Genomic DNA, 22,165 nt, shown 5'->3' with positions numbered 1-22,165 from the left:
CAAGTCTGAAATAAAAACGTTCTATTATTTCCAATGCCGATGTTGATTAAATTGTAAGAAGATTGGTTGATGCTTCCTTGATTGCTGTGGTAACACATTATTGGCTATTTGATAATCCAATAACCGCTACAGTGTGTGTGGTATTATGAGCACCTCACGTTATGTGCCATCCATAGTCCTGCCAGTTGTGCCAGTGTTAGTCCAAGAATTCGATCTCCTATTTATGTTATTGATTATATTTTCATGTATGACCCATTCAGTTTCTGAAGCCAAGAGGGATATCAATTGATTTGTTGAAAGACTGGAGATAAGAGAGCCCCTTAGAAATAGAGGGCCCCCCTCAAAACAAATGACTTTTATAAAGAAGATATCAGGTGTGGACGAGCGATTGTAATTGCTTGCACCATTACCATGTTTTAGGTTTGTAATTGCAACTTTTCCTAGGAAGTATATATATTTATTACAGGCACAGATCTTTTTCGTCAGGAACGCAGGAGAACACAAGTACTTCAAGCAAGGGGTGGTGGGGTGTGCTGGAAGGTCTATTGTTGCTGGCTGCTGGGGGATCTATTGCCACTGAGGGATCTATTTTTTCACAGGGGGATCTATTGTTACTGGTGGGAGATCTATTGTTACTGATGGGAGATCTATTGTTGCTGGTGGGAGATCTATTGTTACTGGTGGGAGATCTATTGTTGCTGTTGGGAGATCTATTGTTACTGGTGGGAGATCTATTGTTGCTGGTGGGAGATCTATTGTTACTGATGGGAGATCTATTATTGCTGGTGGGAGATCTATTGTTACTGTTGGGAGATCTATTGTTACTGGTGGGAGATCTATTGTTGCTGGTGGGAGATCTATTGTTGCTGGTGGGAGATCTATTGTTACTGGTGGGAGATCTATTGTTGCTGGTGGGAGATCTATTGTTGCACGGGGGGTCAATTGTTGCTGGGAGGGATTTACTGTTAAGAGAGGTGGTCTATTGTTGCTGGCTAATTGGAGTTTTCGAATTTACGAATTTACAAAATTCATAAATTCGTAGATTTGAAAATTCAAAAATCCAAAAGAAAAACTAACTAACTAATAATAACTAATAATAACTAACTATTAAATTATAGGTATTGGAATTTCCTTTCAAATTTGGCTGTTAGTGAACGTAACGAATACGAATTTATCCGAAGTTACGAATTATCCAAAATAATGAATGCCGCATCTAAACGAATAGAACGTAACGCATATAATAAAAATAAATAACAATAATAATAATAAAAATGTTTTATTATTATTATTTATTATTAATGTGTAACGTTCCATTCGTTGCGGCATTTGTTATTTCGGATAATTCGTAACTTTGGATAAATTTGTATCCAGTTGTATCTAACAGCCAAATTTGAAAGGAAATTCCAATACCTATAATTTAATAGTTAGTTATTATTAGTTAGTTTGTTTTTCTTTTGAATTTTTGATTTTTCTTTCTTATTTTTGGATTTTCAAATTTACGAATTGCAATCATAACAAATGACCCGAAAATACAAAACAAAACAAAAAAAAAACGAATGAAACTGAAACAAACAAATTTTTCAGCAGTGCACATGTCTAACTCCAGTTATATTTTTATTATTATTATTGTTATTTATTATTATTATATGTGTTACGTTCCATTAGTTTAGCTACGGCATTCGTTATTTCGGATAATTGAGGAGGAGAGGGGATTGGACAAGGGCTACTCCAAAAATTTTTGGAGTAGCCCTTGTCCAATCCCCTCTCTTCCTTACTATATCATTACAGGATGATGGTACCCACTATTCTTTATCTAATTAACCTACCTTTCGATTTCGGATAATTCGTAACTTCGGATAAGTTTGTATTCGTTACGTTCACTAACAGCCAAATTTGAAAGTAAACTCCAATACCTATAATTTATAGTTAGTTATTATTTCAGATTTTCACATTTTCGGATTTTCGAATTTACGAATTTTTGGATTTTCAAACTTCCGAATTTTCAAATTTACGAATTTTCAAATTGACAAATTAACGAATTTTCGAATATTCGAATTTTCAAATATTCAAATTTATGAATATTCAGAAAAATTCATCAAACTGGTTTTCGTTAATTCGGATATTTCCGAGCTAACGAATTTGTAAAAATGTGTTAAAAAAAAATAAATAATTTGCAACGAAATGAATTGCACATTTCTAATTGGAGTTGCTAGGCCTGGTGCTCATTAAGTGGTCCATGAGCACCATATATATTTTTACTTATGCCACGTTCTCATACATTGGAAATTGGGGGAAAGTAATGGACTTTAAAGGCACATATAAAACTTACCAAATGTATTAGTCTACATAAACATACAATAGTACAGTAGAAAGATACAAACATGTACAATGTAAATTTACATTTTATATGTTTGTATCTTTCTACTGTACTATTGTATGTTTATGTAGACTAATACATTTGGTAAGTTTTATATGTGCCTTTAAAGTCCATTACTTTCCCCCAATTTCCAATATTGTTTCTGGCTGCTGGGGATCTATTGTTGCACAGGGGTCTAGTGTTGCACAGTGGGATCTATTGTTGCCGGGAGGGTCTTATGTTGCTATGTTGCTGGGGGGGGGGGGGGGTATTTGTTGCTGGGTGGAATTTACTGTTAAGGGAAAGGTCTATTGTTGCTGGCAGGGGTGTATTGTTGTTTGGGGGGGCACAAAAGTTTTAACACTGGACTACATTTATTTAATTTAAAATTGCTTGCACCAATTGCACGCTACTTTTTCAGGAAGCTTACATATATTTATTTCAGGCAGGGCTCTTTTTTCAGCGGGAAGGAGGGCACCTCAAGCATTGAATGTATGTATTGTAAGGGGTGGTGGGGTGTGCTGGAAGGTCTATTGTTGCTTGCTGCTGGGGGATCTATTGTCACTGGGGATCTACTTTTGCTGACGGGAGATCTATTGTTGCACAGGGGTCTATTGTAACGCCAAGGGGTGGTGGGGTGTGTTAGAAGGTCTATAGTTGCTGGCTGCTGGGGGATCTATTGTTGTGCTGAGGAGGTCTTTTTCTGCTGATGGGGATATATTGTTGCTAGGGGGTATTATGTTGCTGGGGGAGGGGGGCTATTGCCGCTGGGAGGTATCTACTATTAAGGGAGTGTTACATTGTTGCTGGCTGCAGGGGGGTCTGTTGAAGCTGGCTGTTGGGAGGTCTATTGTTGCTGGGGTGGATCCGATGACTGGGGGTATTTTGTCAAGATGGGGTCTACTGTTCTTGGTCTATTGTTGCTGGGGAGTTATTGTTGTTGTGGGGATCTATTGTTGCTGGAGGGGGTGGGGGTATATTGTTGCTGACCACAGAGGATCTATTTTTCTGCCTTTCTTGTTATCATTAACAAATTTCATAGAAATTACTCCTAAAAGGGGCAGTACTGGGAGATGCTTTGGGGGTGGAACCAAGGAACGGTGCTCAGAGATGGGTGGGGGGTGGAGACGGAGTGATTCAGAAGGGGGAAGTACCCGAACCTAATCTCTATGAAACCCCCCCCCCCCTCAATTACAGGCATTTATTTAGCGCCAACAAGTAGCCATGTTCAATACTATAGATTCACATCGATCCCCAAGTAATTCTATCACATGAACACACAATAAGGGAGTTTGCCATGTGGTGAGGAGGTGATATCTCACCTTTTCACCGCCTGTTTAACTCCCTGAATGCTGCACCGACATGCCACACCACCATGCCACACCACCATACCACACCACCATGCCCCGCCACTGTACCACAGCACCATGCCACACCACCGTACCATACCACACCACCATACCACACCACCATACCACACCACCATGCCACACCACCATGCCACACCACCATACCACACCACCATGCCACACCACCATGCCCCGCCACCGTACCACAGCACCGTGCCACACCACCATACCACACCACCATACCACACCACCATACCACACCACCGTGCCACACCACTGTGCCACACCACCGTACAGGCATGTACTGGCCATCGGGACTACCGGGAGTTTCCCGGTGGGCTGATGGCTCAGTAGGCCGGTTTCAGTGACAGCCTGTCAAAATAATGGCTGCGCAGGCTGCGCAGCCATTATTTTGAGCACTGCTGTACTGCCTAGGGCCGGCCCTACCATGGGACCGAGGCGGCAATTCAGGAGTGGTGGGTTGGGATGATACTTCAGTGTTTTACTGCATCTGTTGCCGGCCCGAACACCACCTGTAGCACAGAGCCGATAGGCTCTGCCGCTGCAATAGGTGTCTGAAATGTCACGCTGGTGGGCGGGGACAGAAGTTCTCTGACGGCCGCTGCATTCTCTGGGACATCCCTGGTGTCAGTGTGTAGGCAGCGGTACGGTGCAGCTGCCCTAGAAGAGGGGGTTCGCACAATGCTCTCAGGCTCAGCTGTGAATGAGCCAGCTTGTGACACACCGCTTCCCGACCCTCTCTCCCTGCCTGCGCGTTACATTGATGAAGAGCAAGAGGGAGCGGGAAGATTAAACAAGTAGTCGACTCGACAGCCACATTAAAGTCCCTGCTGCACCATTCAAGTGAGTGATATGAGCACTGTCACTGTGCAGACCCGGACCCCTCTCTCTGCCCCCTCCCTTCTCTCTCTCCCTGTCCCCCCTCTGTCTCTCCCTGCCCCCTCTCTCTCTCCTTGTCCCCCCTCTCTCTCTCTCCCTGTCCCCCTCTCTCTCCCTGTCCCCCCCTCTCTCTCTCTCTCCCTGTCCCCCCCTCTCTCTCCCTGTCCCCCCTCTCTCTCCCTCCTCCCTCTCTCTCTCCCTGTCCCTCCCTCTCTCTTTCCCTCCCCCCTCTTTCTCCCTGCCCCCCCTCTCTACCCCCTCTCTCTCCCTGTCCCCCTCTCTCTCTCCCTGCCCCCCCCCTCTCTCCCTGTCCCCCTCTCTCTCTCTCCCTGTCCCCCCTCTCTCTCTCCCTGTCCCCCCTCTCTCTCCCTGTCCACCCCCTCTCTCTCTCTCCCTGCCCCCCCCCTCTCTCCCTGTCACCCCCTCTCTCCCCCTGTCCCCCCTCTCTCTCTCCCTGTCCCCCACTCTCTCTCCCTGTCCCCCTCTCTGTCTTTCTCTCTTTCCCTGTCCTCTCTCTCTCTCCCCGTCCCCCCCTCTCTCTCTCTCCTTGTCCCTCCTCTCTCTCTCTTTGTCCTCCCCCTCTCTCTCTCTCCCTGTCCCCCTGCCCCCCTTTCTCTCTTTCCCTGTCCTCTCTCTCTCCCTGCCCCCCCTCTCTCTCTCTCCCTGCCCCCTCTCTCTCTCTGTCCCCCTCTATCTCTCTCTCCCTGTCCCCCTCTCTCTCTCCCTGTCCCCCCTCTCTCTCTTCCTGTCCCCCCTCTCTTTCTCTCCCTGTCCCCCCTCTCTCTCCCCTCTCTCTCCCTGTCCCCTCTCTCTTTCCCTGTCCCCCCTCTCCCTGTCCCCCCTCTCTCTCCCCTCTCTCTCCCTGTCCCCCCTCTCTCTCTTTCCCTGTCCTCTCTCTCTCCTTGTCCCTCCTCACTCTCTCCTTGTCCTCCCCCTCTCTCTCTCCCTGTCCCCCTCTCTCTTTCCCTGTCCTCTCTCTCTCTCTTCCTGCCCCCCTCTCTCTCTCTCTCTGTCCCCTCTCTCTCTGCCCCCCCCCCCTCTCTGCCCCCTCTCTCTCTCTCTCTCTCTCTGCCCTCACAGAAATAATGTGATTTGATCATCCTGACACCATATTAAGCATGGTGTTGGGATGTTTTCAGTGCTAGCACCAGCCATTCACCCGACAAATTACCCCCACCGCTGAATTCCCCGTCAACCCTGAGACTACATTTTTCCCCCCGGTCCTTGGCAAAATTGTCCCTGAATGGCAGTCTGGAAGTGTGGTCACCCTACCAGGGGGCAAGGTGTCAATTTTCCCCCCAGGTCGCTCTGATGCCCCATACAAAGGCCGCACCACTTCCCTCAGATCCATCCCAAACTCAATAAGTATCCATACTGCGCAATTGCGTATGGTTTTATATACTGGTTATGTGCATGTTTTCAAAATTAAAGTGGGCCGCTCTGGGTGAAGTCCAGGGCCAAATTTTTGTCCCAGTCCAGCCCTGCCACCGTACCACACCACCATGCCACACCACTGTGCCACACCACCGTACTACACCACTGTGCCACACCACCGTACCACACCACCGTGCCACACCACCATACCACATCTGTGATTGCAGAGCAGCCCCATTCACCTGATTTGAGTCAGATAGGGTGGGTGGTAATGACCGCCAAATGCAACAGTGGGTCAAACCCCTGTTGTAGCTGTGGCATGCCTTATCAGGTCAACAATGAGCCATTGGTGGGGGGGATGGTAAAACAGAACCTCAGCTGTGGGCTTTTGCCACAATGCAGTTTTTATTAAAATAATACCCGGTGGTCCTGCCGTGAAGGTCCTTGTGTTCAGACTACTACTGGAGCTCAAATTGCTTAAAAAAGGTAATGCCGGTTCTGATGGAAAGGTGTCAGAACACACAGAGCCTCGCAGGTTGTTGTGTATGGGTCTGAGTAGCCGGTCAGGGTGCCCATGCTGACCTGTGTCCACAGCCAAATGCACCTACAATTTGGGCACATGAGCATCAGAACTGGACATAAAGGGCAATGGAAGAAGGTGGACGGGTCTGTTGAATTCAAGAATGGTTTGAGGAACACAACAATGAGTTTGAGATGTTGACTTGGCCTTCACATTTTCCAGATCTAAATCCAATACAGCAGGGGTCTCCAAACTTTCTAAACAAGGGGCCAGTTTACTGTCCTTCAGATTGTAGGGGGAGCCGGACTAAGGACAGTGAGAGTAGAAAATGTTCTGGCCTCCAGTGGGAGGAATAGTGCCTCATCCCTGGTGTCAGTGGGAGGAATAGTGCCCCATCATTGGTGTCAATGGAAAGAATTCTGCCCCAATCGTTGGTGTCAGCGGGAGAATTTGGGCCCTTTCGTTGGTGTCAGTGGGATAAATAGTGCCCCATTTTTGGTATCAATGGAAGGAATTGTGCCCCATAATTGGTGTCAATAGAAGGAATTGTGCTCTTTTGATGGTGTCAGTGGGAGGAATACCTGTAGTGCGCCATTGTTGGTGTCAGTGGGAGAAATAGTGTCCCATCATTGTTGTCAGAGGGAGGAATAGTGTCCCATCATTGGTGTCAGTGGGAGAAATAGTGTCCCATCATTGGTATCAGTGGGAGGAATAGTACCCCATCATTGGTGTCAGTGGGAGAAATAGTGCCCCATCATTGGTGGAGGAATAGTGTCCCATCATTGGCATCAGTGGGAGAAATAGTGTCCCATCATTGGTATCAGTGGGAGGAATAGTACCCCATCATTGGTGTCAGTGGGAGAAATAGTGTCCCATCATTGGTATTAGTGGGAGGAATAGTACCCCATCATTGGTGTCAGTGGGAGAAATAGTGCCCCATCATTGGTGGCGGAATAGTGTCCCATCATTGGCATCAGTGGGAGGAATAGTGCCCTTTCGTTGGTGTCAGTGGGAGAAGTAATGCCCCATTTTTGGTGTCAGTTGGCATAATATTGGCCCATTGCTGGTATCCGTGGAAGGAATTGTCCCCGATCATTGGTGTTAATAGAAGGAATAGTGTCCCATTGTTGGTGTCAGTATGAGGAATAGTGCCCCATTGTTGGTGTTAGACTGAGGAATAGTGCCCCATCATTGGTGTCAGTGGGAGGAATTGTGCCCCATTGTTGGTGTCAGTGGAAGGAATAGTGGCCCATCGTTGGTGTCAATGGAAGAAATTGTGCCCTTTTGATAGTGTAAGTGGATGGAATAGTGTCCCAAGGGTCAGATAAAGGCCCCAGGGCCGCAGTTTGGAGACCTCTGCAATTGAGCATCTATGGGATGTGATGGAAAAACAAGTCTGATCTATGGAAGCCCCATTTCACAACTTACAGGACCTAAAGGATCTGCTACTGATGGCTTGGTGCCAGATACAACTAAGACGACTACGACTAAGGCTCTTGCCGAAACGCGTCAGCTTTATTGTTTTATGGTCACTCTGATGTACCAATAAATGACACTTCAAGGATTACAGTTTTTCCGGCTCTTCTTACCACTGCCAGATACAACAGTGTACCTTCTTAGGTCCAGCGGAGTCCATGCCTCGATGGGGATATGGTAGATGGTCATAATATTAGGGCTGATTGGTGTACCTGCTTAATAAAAAAAAAAAGGATTAAAAACAAAAAATGCTTCTATTAATATAATAGATTTCACATTTCTCATACACATCATAGAAAACCATACTGTGCCGGTAACGGTGCACATCAACCTGACCGACACATGAGCTCCTATTGGTTGATGAGAGCAGATTGTATTGATTGTTTTCTATGAGTCCTGTCCAATAGGAAGTATAGCCAATCTCAATGTTCTATTTTTTTATCATTATTATTATTATTATTTCATTTCATAGAAGCACATGGACCTCCACAGGGACCCTCAACCTCCCCCCACCAACAAGTGTTTTCTTTCCCTAGGAAGAGTCATTGTCTTTATTCTTGAAGGAATACAGTAGATTAGTAATTATGTATCTAAATTGCCGGCGAAGGGTAAGTCCTTATCAATGCAGCATTGCCCTTGCCTTCCAGTTCTTGTTTTTTGAGAACTACGGGGGCAGAATCCATATTTACTTCTATTTGTGTCAAATTTTTCTCCGCTTACTTGAAGCGCCACCGGCAAAGACAAAGACGGGAATTGAAAATGACATAAATAATGATTTCAAAAAACAATTATCTCATGTGGAGAAAGACGAAGGCAGGTGAAATTTTGGTGGCTGGTAACAAAAAAAATAAAAGATCACAAATGTCTTTAAAGAAAAGAGTGGCACATTGACCTATGGGCTTCCAAGGTGTGACAAACCTCCATCAGGTGCCCTCCCCCCCGCAGGAGCGAGACCCTTCCAATCTCTGAAAGAGGAATTCGAGACCTCCTACCTTTATGGTATTTAGATACTTGCAGTTACGCCCTACAGACATAATTCCCGGAGATTATATATTTTTAGATGCCAGCTTTTCTTTTTCAAATTTTTTTTTTTTTTTTAATATTTGGCATGAGGTTCCCACCAAAATCCATATTAGACCTGAAGGGCCTGGATTGGATTGGGGAGGGAGCAGGGGTGCCATGCTGTTTTTTTTTTTTTTCTTTTTTCAATGACAGCTTTTTCTTTTGTTTACATTAATGGTTACATGAGTCATGGTTGTTAAGGATGCGGTGGGTGCCAGCTCCTTAACAACCAGCAATTCACTGGTTGTTAAGGACGCCGGCGGGTGCTTTGACAACCAGCTAAAATCTCATTTATTCCTTAAATATCACATGCCTGGACCCCTACTTATTTGACACATACATTTATTTATTTATTTATTACATATAATGAATTGAATGCTGTTTCATGCGGTATTTACCAAGCGTTTTTGCTTTTTTGTGGTGAATACCATATAAAGGGAAAGTTTATTGACATTTTCAGTATCGCATGCAAAATTTGGGAAAAATGTGCCACGTGACCCAAATACAACATGTGATCGCCTTTCGTAATTGGACCCTGTGTTCCCAGGTTGGCCTTGATGACGCTCCCCCAAGAGTTCCCCAATGCGTTTGATACCCTGGGCTCACAGGAAGTAGGTGGGACAACACTTGTCATCATTTAACATGGCAGAGGAGTGGTGGCCTGGGAACAATGAAATGCTCTGCTGGAATTTCGAGAGGTTCTGCTTTGGGACTTTTTTTACACCTTCCCGTCTGGCCTATAGCAGAATGACGGCCGGGTGGTGGCTCGCTTATCCTGACTAGACATCATATGTTATCCTTCACTTTACGGTGCTGGTGCGTGTCCCCGGGGGGTGATCGGTGCTGAGCCTTGTCCCTCAGACACAGTGCATCACTGATCAGGGTAAATAGCCAATGACATAGGATCTTTACCATGTGATCGGCTGTGTCCAATCAAAACCGATCACATGTGAACAAATACCGGTTATCAGCATTTCCTCACCGCTGTCAGTGTCTGAGGAAAGGAAAGCTGATAACTGGCTTTCCAGTCACAGGTGCCATTTTCATTAATCATCAGTGCCTTGATTATCAGTGCAGCCCCATCAGTGCAGCATATCAGTGATGCCTTATCAGTGCAGCCTCATCATTGTCCAGTGTAGCTTATCAGTGTCCATCAGTGCGGCTTCATTGGAGCCCATCAGTGCCGCCTATCAGTGCCCATCAATGTTGTCTATCGGTGACCAATATGGCCGTCTATCAGTGCTCATCACTGCCGCATATCAGTGCAACCTCATTGGTGCCCATCAATGCAGCCTATCAGTCCTCTTCAGTGCAGCCAATCAATGCTCATCAGTGCAACCTCATTGGTACCCATCAGTGCAGCCTATCAGTGCTCTTCTTTGCAGCCTCATTGGTGCCCATTAGTGCAGCCTATCAGTGCTCATCAGTGCAGCCTCATTGGTGCCCATCAGTACAGCCTATCAGAGCTCATCAGTGTAGCCTCATTGGTGCCCATCAGTGCAGCCTATCAGTGCTCTTCAGTGCAGCCAATCAGTGCTCATCAGTGCAGCTTCATTGGTGCCCATCAGTGCAGCCTATCAGTGTTCATCAGTGTAGCCTCATTGGTGCCCATCAGTGCAGCCTATCAGTGCAGCCTCATTGGTGCCCATCAGTGCAGCCTATCAGTGCTCTTCAGTGCAGCCAATCAGTGCCCATCAGTGCAGCCTATCGGTGCTCATCAGTGCAGCCTCATTGGTGCCCATCAGTGCAGCCTCATTGCTGCCCACAAATGCAGCCTATAAGTGCTCATCAGTGTAGCCTCATTGGTGCCCATCAGTGCAGCCTATCAGTGTTCATCTGTGTAGGCTCATTGGTGCCCAACAGTGCAGCCTATCAGTGCTCTTCAGTGCAGCCAATCAGTACTCATCAGTGCAGCTTCATTGGTGCCCATCAGTGCAGCCTATCAGTGTTCATCCGTGTAGGCTCATTGGTGCCCATCAGTGCAGCCTATCAGTGCAGCCTCATTGGTGCCCATCAGTACAGCCTATCAGTGCTCTTCAGTGCAGCCTCATTGGTGCCCATCAGTGCAGCCTCATTGCTTCCCACCAATGCAGCCTGTCAGTGATCATCTGTGTAACCTCATTGGTGCCCATCAGTGCAGCCTATCAGTGCTCATCAGTCCAGCTTCATTGGTGCCCATCAGTGCAGCCTATCAGTGTTCATCAGTGCAGCCTCATTGGTGCCCATCAGTGCAGCCTCATTGCTGCCCACAAATGCAGCCTATAAGTGCTCATCAGTGTAGCCTCATTGCTGCCCATCAGTGCAGCCTATCAGTGCTCATCAGTGCAGCCCCATTGGTACACATCAGTGCCGCCTATCAGTGCCCATCAATGTCGTCTATCAGTGCCCATTATGGCCATCTATCAGTGCTCATCACTGCCGCATATCAGTGCAACCTCATTGGTGCCCATCAATGCAGCCTATCAGTCCTCTTCAGTGCAGCCAATCAATGCTCATCAGTGCAACCTCATTGGTGCTCATCAGTGCAGCCTATCAGTGCTCTTCTTTGCAGCCTCATTGGTGCTCATCAGTGCAGCCTATCAGTGCTCATCAGTGCAGCCTCATTGGCACCCATCAGTGCAGCCTATCAGTGCTCTTCATTGCAGCCTCATTGGTGCCCATCAGTGCAGCCTATCAGTGCTAATCAGTGCAGCCTCATTGGTACCCATCAGTGCAGCCTATCAGTGCTCATCAGTGCAGCCTCATTGGTGCCCATCAGTACAGCCTATCAGTGCTCATCAGTGTAGCCTCATTGGTGCCCATCAGTGCAGCCTATCAGTGCTCTTCAGTGCAGCCAATCAGTGCTCATCAGTGCAGCTTCATTGGTGTTCACCAGTGTAGCCTCATTGGTGCCCATCAGTGCAGCCTATCAGTGCAGCCTCATTGGTGCTCTTCAATGCAGCCTATCAGTGCTCTTCAGTGCAGCCTATCAGTGCTCTTCAGTGCAGCCTATCAGTGCTCATCAGTGCAGCCTCGTTGCTGCCCACCCATGCAGCCTATAAGTGCTCATCAGTGTAGCCTCATTGGTGCCCATCAGTGCAGCCTATCAGTGCTCTTCAGTGCAGCCAATCAGTGCTCATTGGTGCCCATCAGTGCAGCCTATCAGTGTTCATCTGTGTAGGCTCATTGGTGCCCAACAGTGCAGCCAATCAGTACCCATCAGTGCAGCCTATCAGTGCTCACCAGTGCAGCCTCATTGGTGCCCATCAGTGCAGCCTCATTGCTTCCCACCAATGCAGCCTGTCAGTGCTCATCAGTGTAGCCTCATTGGTGCCCATCAGTGCAGCCTATCAGTACTCTTCAGTGCAGCCAATCAGTGCTCATCAGTCCAGCTTCATTGGTGCCCATCAGTGCAGCCTATCAGTGTTCATCAGTGTAGCCTCATTGGTGCCCATCAGTGCAGCCTATCAGTGCCCATTAGTGCAGCCTATCAGTGCTCATCAGTGCAGTCTCATTGGTGCCCATCAGTGCCGCTTATCAGTGCCCATCAATGTCGTCTATTGGTGCCCATTATGGCCGGCTATCAGTGCTCATCAGTGCCGCATATCAGTGCAACCTCATTGGTGCCCATCAATGCAGCCTATCAGTCCTCTTCAGTGCAGCCAATCAATGCTCATCAGTGCAACCTCATTGGTACCCATCAGTGCAGCCTATCAGTGCTCTTCATTGCAGCCTCATTGGTGCCCATCAGTGCAGCCTATCAGTGCTCATCAGTGCAGCCTCATTGGTACCCATCAGTGCAGCCTATCAGTGCTCTTCAGTGCAGCCAATCAGTGCTCATCAGTGAAGCTTCATTGGTGCCCATCAGTGCAGCCTATCAGTGTTCATCAGTGTAGCCTCATTGGTGCCCATCAGTGCAGCCTATCAGTGCAGCCTCATTGGTGCTCTTCAGTGCAGCCTATCAGTGCTCTTCAGTGCAACCAATCAGTGCTCATCAGTGCAGCCTCATTGGTGCCCATCAGTGCCACCTCATTGCTGCCCACCAATGCAGCCTATAAGTGCTCATCAGTGTAGCCTCATTGGAGCCCATCAGTGCAGCCAATCATTGCTCTTCAGTGCAGCCAATCAGTACTCATCAGTGCAGCTTCATTGGTGCCCATCACTGCAGCCTATCAGTGTTCATCAGTGTAGGCTCATTGGTGCCCATCAGTGCAGCCTATCAGTGCAACCTCATTGGTGCCCAACAGTGCAGCCTATCAGTGCTCTTGAGTGCAGCCAATCAGTGCTCATCAGTCCAGCTTCATTGGTGCCCATCAGTGTTCATCAGTGTAGCCTCCTTGGTGCCCATCAGTGCAGTCTATCAGTGCTCATCAGTGCAGCCTCATTGGTGCCCATCAGTGCGGTCTCATCAGCGCACATCAATGAAGGAGAAAAATTACTTATTTACAAAAGTTGTGTAACAGAAACTAAGAAAAACTTTTTTTTCAAAATTTTTGGTCTTTTATTTATTTGTTTAGCAAAAAAGAAAAAACCTTAGTGGTGATTAAATACTGCCAAAAGAAAGCTCTGTCTGTCTCAAAACAATGATAAAAATGTCATATGTGTACAGTGTAGCATAACCGCGCAATTGTCATTCAAAATGTGACAGCGCTGAAAGCTGAAAATTGGCCTGGGCAGGAAGGGGGTGAAAGTTCCCAGTATTGAAGGGGTTCATGAGAGGAAAGAGATTTTAGATTTTCTTTTTTCCTTGGAGTTGGGTTTTACCACAACATGGGGGGGGCAGTTTTTGTTGATGGGCGTGTACCGTAAAGCTGACTATAAAACTCAGGGCCATCTTTAATGCAGGGCAGCTGCCCCTTGAGCCCATTCATTGTTGTGGGGCCCAAAACAGCTGCCTATTGAGCCCATTCATTGTTGTGGGGCCCAAAGCAGCTGCCCCTTGAGCCAATTCATTGTTGTGGTGCCCAAAGCAGCTGCCCCTTGAGCCCATTCATTGTTGTGGGGCCCAAAACAGCTGCCCCTTGAGCCCATTCATTGTTGTGGGGCCCAAAACAGCTGCCCCTTGAGCCCATTCATTGTTGTGGGGCCCAAAACAGCTGCCCTTTGAGCCCATTCATTGTTGTGGGGCCCAAAGCAGCTGCCCCTTGAGCCCATTCATTGTTGTGGTGCCCAAAACAGCTGCCCCTTGAGCCCATTCATTGTTATGGGGCCCAAAACAGCTGCGCCTTGAGACCATTCATTGTTGTGGGGCACAAAACAGCTGCCCCTTGAGCCCATTCATTGTTGTGGGGCCCAAAACAGCTGCCCTTTGAGCTCATTCATTGTTGTGGGGCCCAAAGCAGCGACCCCTTGAGCCCATTCATTGTTGTGGTGCCCAAAACAGCTGCCCCTTGAGCCCATTCATTGTTGTGGGGCCCAAAACAGCTGCGCCTTGAGACCATTCATTGTTGTGGGGCACAAAACAGCTGCCCCTTGAGCCCATTCTTTGTTGTGGGGCCAAAAACAGCTGCGCCTTTAGACCATTCATTGTTGTGGGTCCCAAAGCAGCTGCCCCTTGAGCCCACACTGCCAGCAAAGATTTAATAACTGGATTCGGGAGGGCCCAAGAAAATGTTTGCCCAGGGTCCAATCAATATTAAAGACGGCCCTGTACACACTATACAATTTTCTTCCTTTAGATTTACCAAAACGATAAAATATGAGGTCAAACCCAAACCTTTTCAATTCGTATGCAATCAGGCCGGCCCTTGCACCGCATAGTCGAAGGTAAATCTAAAGAAAATCAAACAACAAAAGTTGTATAATGTGTATCCAGCTCAAGCTTTATAAATTATTTTGCAGGTTTTGTGTTATATATTGTGAGATTGATATAACAATGTATCAGAATTCTCTGATGGCTGTCACATTTCAGAAGCTTGTATGAGAATCCTGGTAGCACTTTCCAAAATGCCACATGTGGTTCCCCATAGAGTACATAAAAACACAATAAAAAAAACAAAAAACAAAGTTGCCGTAATAAGTTCCTTCTGACAATATCGTTTTCTTGGACTGCACTGCGGAGGATAATCCTGATTACAAATCCCCATTATATTCAGATTGGCAGTCGCATTTTACACCAATTTAAATTCCAATTAATACATAATTTAAATCTTAATTTGCTCATCACAGACCGATTCCCCAATTGTAAATATTACATAACCTTCTCTTCTTTCAAAGTGAAAGGCTGAGCTTGATTTTCATTTTTCCTCAATGTCTCGGTGAAGTCAAACAAAAATTAACCGCTTCATCCCTGGGGCCAATGAACAAGCGAACTCCGATAATATTGTTACAATGTATCACTTGCTGTATTTTTTACTATGCAGTATTCCTCTGTACTATCATATTTTTCTGAATAAAAAAATGTTTGTATTAAAAAAAAAAATCTTTATCTTTTATTCATATTTTATGGGTGAATTATAATGGAATTGGGTAAATATTATTTATTATTTTTAGGTTTTTAACCACTTGCTGCAAAATAATGTACAGTAAAACCTTGGTTTGAGAGCGTTTTGCAAGACAAGCTACATTTTTTAATAATTTCCGACTTGATATACAAGCGATGTCTTGATATACAAGTAGTGTCATGTCACTGGGTATAAAAGAGAAGAGAGGCTCCTCTAAGTGTAGTAATATGATTACATTTAATGAAGGTACAACATATTGCTACACTTAGAGGCTCCTCTCTTCTCTTTTATACTCTGGAGCTCCTGCTGGTTTTTGCTTCTAATCCCCTTGTGGAGGCTTCCATTTGTGGATGGACAGTTTATGGTTACACAACCAATCACATTGCTATAATCTTTTTATATGAACTATAAACTGAAGGATTTATGAATAAATGGTTGTGGAACGAATCATCTGAGTTTCCATTATTTCTTATGGGGAAATTCGCTTTGATATACAAGTGCTTTGGATTACAAGCACGTTTCCGGAACGAATTATGCTCGCAATCCAAGGTTTTACTGTACGTCATTGTGCTTCAAGTGGTTGTAATGGGGTGATGCCCGCAGCTGTGGCTTTCATATGATAACATCGGATGCGGCTTAGGCAGACGCTCGATTCTTACACAACCACTATTAGTAATGGCGGCAATCTGCGATTTTTATCGGGCTTGCAACATTGCGGCGGACACATCGGACTCTTTTGACACTATTTTGGGACCATTGTCATTTATACAGCGATCAGTGCTATAAAAATGCACTGATTACTGTGTAAATTACACTGTCAGGGAAGGGGTTTACCACTAGGGGGTGATCAAGGGGTTAAGTGTGTCCTAGGGGGTAATTCTAACTGTGGGGGGGGAGGGGCTTCAACTCGCATGACAGTGATCACCGCTCCCGATGACAGGGGCCAGTGATCCCTGTCTTGTCACAAGGCAGAACGGGGAAATGCCTTGTTTACATAAGCATCTCCCCGTTTTGCAGCTCCGTGACACGATCGCCGGGAGACCGGCGGACATCGAGTCCCCGGGACCTGCGGTCACCCACGGTCGCTCTGTGATAGCCCCGCCAATTAAAGGGGACGTACAGGTACGCTCCTTTGCCCACCACTACCATTGTGCCGACATACATCGGCGTGAGGCGGTCGGCAAGTGGTTAAAGCATCACATGTTACTGTAGGTATCAATTTACTCGGCGTATCATCATCTTTCACGTTATGCAAAAAAAATCAGTCTAACTTTACTGTTTTTTTGTTTTTTTTAATTATTGAAATGCATTTTTTCCAAAAAAATTGCGTTTTAAAGAACATTGCGCTGGCAACTATGGATTGATACATTTATGGCAAATTAAAGAGCTGTTATGTTCTTATGTTCTTCTCTGATAACTTAACAGTAAGTTTAAGAAGTGTAATACCTTTGGTTATAATAGATCTTTACATGAAAGACAGCCTTATATTTTGGACCTAACCTGTATGTACTTTCTTTATGTCATTTCTTTATACAAGTTACATCCACTTTGTATTTTTTGTACAATTTTGTATTTCATAACTTTGAAATTAATAAAAAGAATGAAAAAAAAAGAAAGATCATTGACCAAATACAGTGTTACATAAACTTGGCTAAATATATATATATATATATATATATATATATATATATATATATATATATAATGTAACAAGTTTCAGAAAAAGGCCTGGCCCTTAAGTAGTTAAGCTAATGTTTTCTATCAGGCTTCACACCCTCTCTCCAACATACACCGATCAGCTATAACTTTATGACCACCCACCTTTATATTGAGTAGATCCCACTTTTGCCGCCCAAACAGCCCTGACCTGTGGAGACATTGCCCCTGCCTGCCTGACCTACGGTGGGTTTTCTCACTGGGGGGCCATTTATAAAGCAGTGATATACACCAATTAGCCAATCAACACTATGACCACCCAGCTAATATTGAGTAGGCCCCGAAAGACTCCTGACCCACAGAGTCATGGACTCCACTAGATCTTTCATGTTGATGATACCCATAGGTATGCACAGTCTATGGCATTAGGGTGTGCACCCCAAAGCTCAAACACATATGCATGCCTCCATCTATCCATCCATGTCTTCATCCGTGTTTCCATCCATGTCTCCATCTATCCATCCATGTCTCCATCTATCTATCCATGTCTCCATCTATCTATCCATGTCTCCATCCATCCATGTCTCCATCTATCCATCCATGTCTCCATCTATCTATCCATGTCTCTATCCATCCATGTCTCCATCTATCCATCCATGTCTCCATCTATCTATCCATGTCTCCGTCTCTCCATGTCTCCGTCTCTCCATGTCTCCATCCATCCATTCATGTCTCCATCTATCTATCCATGTCTCCATCCATCCATCCATGTCTCCATCTATCCATCCATGTCTCCATCTATCCATCCATGTCTCCATCCATCCATCCATGTCTCCATCTATCCATCTATCCATGTCTCCATCCATCCATGTCTCCATCTATCCATCCATGTCTCCATCTATCTATCCATGTCTCCATCCATCCATGTCTCCATCTATCCATCCATGTCTCCATCCATCCATCCATGTCTCCATCTATCCATCTATCCATGTCTCCATCCATCCATGTCTCCATCTATCTATCCATGTCTCCATCTATCTATCCATGTCTCCATCTATCTATCCATGTCTCCATCCATCCATGTCTCCATCTATCCATTCATGTCTCCACCTATACATCCATATCTCCATCCATCTATCCATGTCTCCATCTATCCATTCATGTCTCCATCTTTCCATTCATGTCTCCATTTATCCATCCATGTCTCCATCTATCCATCCATGTCTCCATCTATCCATCCATGTCTCCATGCTTTATTTTGCTGATAAATCACTTTCTAGCATTTCTAGCTACGGCCATCTTGGGTAAGGGCAGATGATTCATGTAGCATTTACTTCTTGGAATACATCTGTCCTTAGCTCAGGCATGCAGACAGGAGGGTGTGGCTTAGCTGAGAAAGCCCCTCCTCCCATCAAGACTCCTGGGATGTTTGACTTCATTTTGGCTGATTTCTAGCTGAGGGCATCTTGAGTAAGGGCAGATGGTCCATGTAGCATTTTCTGCCTGGCATCCATCTGCTCTTAGCTCAGGCAGGCATGCAGGTAGGATTGTGTGCTTAGCTAAGAAAGCCCCTCCTCCTATGAAGACTCCTGGGATGTTTGGCTTCATTTTGGCCCATTTCTGGCTGAGGCCATCTTGAGTAAGGGCAGATGGTTCATGTAGCATTTTCTGCCTGGCATACATCTGCTCTTAGCTCAGGCATGCAGGCAGGATTGTGTGCTTAGCCAAGAAAGCCCCTCCTCCTATGAAGACTCCTGGGATGTTTGGATTCATTTTGGCCCATTTCTGGCTGAGGCCATCTTGAGTAAGGGCAGATGGTTCATGTAGCATTTTCTGCCTGGCATCTATCTGCTCTTAGCTCAGGCATGCAGGCAGGATTGTGTGCTTAGCCAAGAAAGCCCCTCCTCCTTTGAAGACTTCTGGGATGTTTGGCTTAATTTTGGCCCATTTCTGGCTGAGGCCATCTTGAGTAGGGGCAGATGGTTCATGTAGCATTTACTTCCTGGAATCTGTCCACCTTAGCTGAGAAAGCCCCTCTTCTAGGGATGAGCTTCGTGTTCGAGTCGAACCCATGTTCGACTCGAACATCGGCTGTTCGATCGTTCGCCGAATTGCGAACGTTATGGGCCGTTCGCGCTAAATTCGTGTGGCGCGTCACGGCCCATAATTCACTGCGGCATCGCAGTGCATTGCTGGCTGATGATTGGCCAAGCATGCACTATGACCCGCATGCTTGGCCAATCACAGCGCCGTCAGTAGAGAGAGCTGTAATTGGCCAAAGCCAGGGTGGCTTTGGCCAATTATGGCTCAGGGGATTTAGTACACACCCCACACTATATAAGGCCGCCTGCATGGCGGCCCTGTGTAGTGTGTGTTCCGGTGTGCTGAGAGATAGAGAGAGAGAGAGACAGTGTCATTTGATTTGAGTTAGATAGATTAGGCAGAACAGTCAGTCAGTTAGCTGCACTTACAGTGTATTGTGTATATATATGCATCCCAGGTGTTGCATATATATATATACACTGTATTCAGTTTAGCTAGATCCGTTCCTGTTATCTTCTATCTAGACTATTTACATTTAATGCAGTGCGTCCTGCTCACAGTGTTCAGCTAGATCCGTTCCTGCTATTTACATTTAGTGCAGTGCGTCCTGCTCACAGTGTTCAGCTAGATCCGTTCCTGTTATCTTCTAGACTATTTACATTTAGTGCAGTGCGTCCTGCTCACAGTGTTCAGCTAGATCCGTTCCTGCAATTTACATTTAGTGCAGTGCGTCCTGCTCACAGTGTTCAGCTAGATCCGTTCCTGCTATTTACATTTAGTGCAGTGCGTCCTGCTCACAGTGTTCAGCTAGATCCGTTCCTGCTATTTACATTTAGTGCAGTGCGTCCTGCTCACAGTGTTCAGCTAGATCCGTTCCTGCTATTTACATTTAGTGCAGTGCGTCCTGCTCACAGTGTTCAGCTAGATCCGTTCCTGTTATCTTCTAGACTATTTACATTTAGTGCAGTGCGTCCTGCTCACAGTGTTCAGCTAGATCCGTTCCTGCAATTTACATTTAGTGCAGTGCGTCCTGCTCACAGTGTTCAGCTAGATCCGTTCCTGCTATTTACATTTAGTGCAGTGCGTCCTGCTCACAGTGTTCAGCTAGATCCGTTCCTGCTATTTACATTTAGTGCAGTGCGTCCTGCTCACAGTGTTCATCTAGATCCGTTCCTGCTATTTACATTTAGTGCAGTGCGTCCTGCTCACAGTGTTCAGCTAGATCCGTTCCTGCTATTTACATTTAGTGCAGTGCGTCCTGCTCACAGTGTTCAGCTAGATCCGTTCCTGTTAAATTCCTACTGACCGGCAGGCTTGTCTGGTTACAGTATATAAAGCTACCTGAAGAAAATTACAGGTGTTCTATTTGATCCTATTAGTGCCACGGTCAGGCAGCTAGACTATTTACATTTAGTACAGTGCGTCCTGCTCACAGTGTTCAGCTAGATCCGTTCCTGTTATCTTCCTACTGACAGGCAGGCTTGTCTGGTTACAGTATATAAAGCTACCTGAAGAAAATTACAGGTGTTCTATTTGATCCTATTAGTACCACGGTCAGGCAGCTAGACTATTTACATTTAGTACAGTGCGTCCTGCTCACAGTGTACAGCTAGATCCGTTCCTGTTATCTTCCTACTGACAGGCAGGCTTGTCTGGTTACAGTATATAAAGCTACCTGAAGAAAATTACAGGTGTTCTATTTGATCCTATTAGTACCACGGTCAGGCAGCTAGACTATTTACATTTAGTACAGTGCGTCCTGCTCACAGTGTTCAGCTAGATCCGTTCCTGTTATCTTCCTACTGACAGGCAGGCTTGTCTGGTTACAGTATATAAAGCTACTTGAAGAAAATTACAGGTGTTCTATCCCAGCTTAGTGCAGCTACAGGCCATTAGTATGTCTGGAAGGCCAAGAAGGAGAGGCAGACAGTCACAAGCCAATAAGAGAGGGCAAGCAGGCTCTGTGTCTAGTGCTGGTCATGGAGACGGTGCATCCTCATCAGCACGTGGCCATGGGACACGCTTGGCCTTTTTTTCGGCAGCTGGCCATGTTGAGCCGCAACATGCGGAAGACTTGGTCGAGTGGATGACCAAGCCGTCCTCATCCTCCTCATCCTCTCTCACCCATGCCCAGGGTGCTTTGTCTGGCAAAGCAGCGGCCTCTTCCCTCAGCTCAATGTCATCAGTGACTCCTTCCCTAGCTCCACCATGTCCTCATGAGGATTCCCTCGAACTGTTTGACCACAGTGTTGGGTACATGCTCCAGGAGGATGCCCAGCGTTTGGAAGGCTCTGATGACGATACTGAGCTCGATGAAGGCAGTAACATGAGCGCGGACAGAGGGGGTGCCCAAGAAGGACAGCAATCTGGCAGTCATGCTCCCCCTGCTGCAGCATACTGCCAGGTTTGCTCCAGTGATGAGGAGGGAGGGGATGATGAGGTCACTGACTCAACGTGGGTGCCTGATAGGAGAGAGGAGGAGGAGGAGGAGGAGGAGGAGGAGGAGGAGGAGGAGGCGGCAGCACATCACCAACGAGGCAGGATGCCCTCCAGGGGCCAGCCTAAGGGCAGCACATTGACTGCATCACACCCCAAAGCTCCACATGTGCAGGGCGCTGCAGTCTCTGCGCGTTATTCAAAAAGTTCTTTGGTGTGGGCCTTTTTTGAGACGAGTGCATCAGATCGCACCGCTGCTATTTGCAACATATGTCTCAAGCGTATCTCGCGTGGCCAAAATATCTCCCGCTTGGGTACCACATGCTTGACCAGACATATGTTGACCTGCCATGCAGTTCGTTGGCAAGCGTATCTAAAAGACCCACACCAAAGAACAAAGAGGATCTCTCCTTGCTCCTCATCAGCTGAGATTTCCAACCCCACTAGACCTTCAGTCCTCTCTGAGACCTGCAGTGAGAGGAATGAAGGTGTAGAATTAGGTGTGTCACAGCCAAGTACTTGTGGGCAATCTGCTTTTGGTACACCGACGTCAGATTGTACCAGGCAAATT

The 22,165-nt window shown here is 46.4% G+C and overlaps 1 protein-coding gene across 3 annotated transcripts in view; it reads left to right on the top strand.

Moving 5' to 3' along the window:
* The window catches only part of LRFN2 (leucine rich repeat and fibronectin type III domain containing 2), a 767,606-nt gene that overhangs the window by 589,997 nt on the left and 155,444 nt on the right, over positions 1–22,165 (top strand). The window lies entirely within an intron of this gene.

Source organism: Aquarana catesbeiana, linkage group LG04, assembly GCF_042186555.1.
Source record: "Aquarana catesbeiana isolate 2022-GZ linkage group LG04, ASM4218655v1, whole genome shotgun sequence".
Classification (NCBI taxonomy): domain Eukaryota; kingdom Metazoa; phylum Chordata; class Amphibia; order Anura; family Ranidae; genus Aquarana; species Aquarana catesbeiana.
Note: the sequence above shows the minus strand (reverse complement) of the source record. Positions and strands in the feature narration are given on the sequence as shown.